Source organism: Sinocyclocheilus rhinocerous, unplaced genomic scaffold (assembly GCF_001515625.1).
Source record: "Sinocyclocheilus rhinocerous isolate Xijiao unplaced genomic scaffold, SAMN03320098_v1.1 scaffold1956, whole genome shotgun sequence".
NCBI lineage: Eukaryota > Metazoa > Chordata > Actinopteri > Cypriniformes > Cyprinidae > Sinocyclocheilus > Sinocyclocheilus rhinocerous.
In genome coordinates, this window is record NW_015638932.1 from 410,336 (window position 1) to 414,807 (window position 4,472).

Here is a 4,472-nt window from a genome sequence, read left to right on the forward strand (position 1 = left end):
CAATAACTACATTTTTATAAAGAAAGTGGTTCTTGCTTGTGCAAAATGTGCCACCACAGTTCTAGAGTATTCTGGGTGGTCGCTCAGTGGTTCCTGACTGGTCCAAGATTAAAAAGCCCACCTTCAAGTCATTGTGATATTCTGATCCTGTTTCAAAGAAAAGCAATGGGACTTGTTTTATCATCCGCCAAGCAAAAATCATAATACAATCATCCTCTCTTTAACAAACCACATGATTTGAGGTATCATTCATGCCTATAGCTGAAACAGTGCAGGATGAGTTATGCCTAAAAGTTTTCAGGTCAGGGCAAAGAGTTGGAATAAATTAAGTTCTACCGCGGTACAGAATGGTACATTCTTAGTGCCATCAGACAGACAGCGGACGAACAATCCTAGCTTTGTGTCCAGAACTGGCAGAAGGCAACCTTTCTCTTTTTCCTCTGATTTCTCTCTGGATGAATCCACTTTGGGATCCCGCTATATGTGGCTGCATTTCAGCTTTGTAGAAGAACCAGCTAAACAGGGGAGAGAGAAAAAAAAAACTTTGATTAAAACATTATTGGGGCTAAAGGTTTGTTCAAATTGGTTTGAGCAAGCACCATTAATAATAATTTGCAGTCAGAGGTGCTAAATACAACCCCAGGTACCCTATGTCTTTGTCCCTCCAGGCTTACCTTGTCAGCCTCCCAGACTTGGAGGCAAAGCCGTTTCAGAACAGCACTCATGTCTCCAACTAGAGGAAATTGATCTCTCAAGTCTGTCACACAACTATGAAGGGGCCAGGGGCTCAAGTGTCAGGTTACCAGAGGCAGGTGCAAACCCACTACTGCGGCCACGAATGGCAAGTGAGGTGAGGAAGCGTGACTTTCCCGGTTAAAATTCCCTGCTAAGTGTCCTAAAACCTGGTCAAACCCCTAAGCCCTACTGCAACTGGTGCAGTATTCTCACAGAAATGTCTGTGCAGAATATTCCCATTGGGTTGGCCCTGCAAAAAGAGACTGTAAATAGTATGAAAGATGGCCAACATGCCTTGGGGGGGGGGACCCTTCCTGCCAAAGGTATCGTCTGCAAAATTAGCACAGGTGCAAGGTTTCGACCAACAAAGAGCTCTTTGTGAGTAGCCATGATCATGTTTTGTGACTGGGTTTCAATGTGGGAAAGAAAATGTAATATCTTAGAGAACAAACATGGTTAGTTTGAAAAGCATGGCTGCATTATCTGGGTAGTGATAGACTACAATTAACACGGTTGTTAAGAAATAAGTCCCAGCTTACAATGTCATCCACACATTGGGAATAGAAGCATGGACATTTCTGGAGAGAGGCCAATCCAAACAGAATTCCTTTCACTTGGCATTGCAGCTTGATTAATACTGAAGGTAGAGTCAGATGGTAAGGTTTACTGCGCAAATATAGTTACACAAATGGCAAGACATTATTTCAAGTGCATAAGTGTGTTTTTTTCCTCGACAAATGGTGCCTGTCAGCATTAGTTTTGGGCTTTTAACAGGACTCTCTTTGATTGCTGTTGTTTTTACACTATGCTACGATCAATAGACGTGCATTCAGCCAACAAGTGGTAAGTGTTCAATGTTTCTCCTCATTGACACACATGGACCAGAGTTTCATGGTGTGGCTGCTGCTGGCGGCTGGCTGCAGCCAAAATAGGAAGTCCCTGTGGCAAGACAGCACCATGCGTTCAGGCTGGAAAACCTCTCAGCAACATCCTGTGGTCACCTGGACACTATGACCCATAAGAAAGGACCCCTTAGAAAGCGGCCCCAACATCGGAGGCTTGCCCGAGGGCCCCTAAGGAGGAGAAGACATGCCATTCAGTGCGTGGAAAAGGATGAAGGCTTTGTAAATAACATCCCTGAGCCTGTTTGATTTAGAGTGTGCTCCCCCCTTACCAAAAAGGCTGAAGGGGAAGAATCGGATCACAGACAGCCTTGGGTTGTCACCTGTCTGGGAAGTGAGAGGGATGAATGAGGACTTAACACAAAATTAAAGAGAAGGAAGAGAGAACGAGACAAAGAGAGAGAGAGTCAGAGATGGAGAGAGAAAACCTCCCAGGTACTCTGGTACTTAATTACTTCTCAGAGGATAAATATTTCTTTAGTTACAGGAGTAGAAAGACAAAGAATGAGGAGCTGTTTCAGGAGAGATTATCTCTCCGTTTCAGGTGTTTTTGAACAAATTAAGAGTTCTCGTGTTACTGACAGATAGCTCCCTGAAAAAAAAACACACTACTGTATGTTAAGTGGAGATTAGAATAACAAGCTGGCTAAATGCAGATAGAGAGCCCTTTGAGGCTTAATTTTTTAAGGAATTGCTTATCCAAAAATTAAAAACCATCTACAGCATGTATTGCTGGGAAAAGTGTGATTCAACCGTGGCAACATCTGACTGTCTCTGAGAATGAAAGCATAGAGCCTGGTGGTCCTGTCTGTTTAGCACTGCTACAAAGCAAGTGAATATCTATGATTTAATTTTAAGAACATTTTCATCGCCTGTTCATGCTAGCAGGCCATTCATATGGAAACTATATGCAATTATTTACAATCCAAACCTATTCAGACATGGGTGGAAACCATGTGTTGCACCCCCATGGTTTAAAGCTTCCCCTTCCTGTCCACACTCAATTTATGGCAATGTGCACCTCAGAGACTCTTGGCTGGGCTGTCATTGGCCTTTATGAAAGTTAAATGAATAAGGCGCATAGGAAACTATAGTTGGCTGCCGATCTGCAAAAGTCCAACCTCATTGTGGTTTTTCTGTGCAGGGTGGAAACATTACTCTGTGAGGTTTCACATCTTGCCGTTTCATTTGTTACAGTGCAAACTTAATTTGTGATAGTCAGCCATCTTTGCAGGCCTTATTGATATGGTACATATTATAAAGAAAACCAGATTTGTACAGTATTTTGAGAAATTGCGAGTGGTGCAATAGTGGCTGAAAAAGTTGATCCAAGGGTGTTGTGGCTGGTTGTCAAGGCTTGCTATATGGTTACTAAGGCATTCTTGGTGGTTGCTCCCTGGTTGCTATGGTGTTTTTAGCATTTTGCTATGCAGTTCCTATGGTGTTCTTGGTGATTTCAAGGGTGTTATGGTTGCCAGAACATTGCAGATGCTTGCTAATATGTTCTATGTGTTTTTTAGTGCGTTGCTGTGCAGTTGCTAGGAGGGTTGGGCATTATTCAGAATTGACTTGAGAAATGTCTATAAAACTCCAGTTCAAATCCTGAATTTTTGAACATTTGAATTGACGTGAGAAACAGAATACAGAATTGCGAATGTAATGTGGAAATGTAATTATTTGAAATTCAAATAAATCCATTCAAATAGAAAAGCCAAGTTTGTTAAGTGTTAAGATTCACCTCTCTGTGACAAATTTTCATTGGTGTCAATGCAGCTAACTTGCCATTTCATGTGCTGAGAGTCAACACAAGGTCCTCAGAAAGCAGAATGTCTGCTGAACCATCTTTATAGGATAAAAGGCATTGAGAATCGTTAAGACACTGGACTAGAGAAAATCTTTTCTCTCCTCTTCAACTCCCTGCACTTTTTTGGACGTTCCGAAGCGGCTGCCCTAAAACGGGGACACCAGATGCCGGAACAAACCGGCCGCTTCATTCTCACAATGCCACAGATTGTTGGTGCCCATTGCTTCAGAGGAGGAGGAAAGGGATTGGGAAAGGGGGGCGTTGGGTGGCAGAGACGGGACTGCCAAGTGGTAAGGCTGCCAAGTGTTGATCTGGTGATGGGCGGAGATTGTCACAAAAGGTGGGTGGGGAATGTGATTGCAGTTTGGAGAATAACGCTGATTTTCAGAAGGCCTGTAGAGACCATTGGTGGCATTTGGGAACATCTTATAATAATATCGACAACAGCCGTGTCTGACTGTGGGGACGTGCAGGCTTTGCAATAATTGCAATCAGTAATGTGTTACTAATATCAATAATTGGTGGTGTTTGTTAATGCAAGCATCACTATTATCAAAGCTCATATACTTTAGGATTTAGGATTTTAACAACTTTCTAACCCTACGTATTGAACTTCAACTTGGGAGTGGGCTTTTTTTATTTTTTTGGCCAGTAAGCAGCCTCCTAGCAACACTCAAGAACACCATAGCAATTATATTGCAGCATCCCAGCAACCACCTTAGCATCATAGTTTTAAATTGATTTTAATTTAAAAGGCCCTGACAAATGAATATATAATTTCCTTTAAACAGTGTCAGAAACTTTCAAAATGTTTTGCCATTTAGTTAACTAAACTATTACTCTTTGATTAGCAAAAGCTAAAACCAGTTTGTGTGTGTGTGTGTGTGTGTGTGTACCTACTTAACCATATTTTGGGGACAAATTTGTACCCAAAAGTGAGCAAAACCTGACAAAATCTCCAAAAACCTCAATTTGAAAACCTCCTCATTTGTAAAACTGGTATAAAAATAAAGTAAACAAAGTTTTTTTTT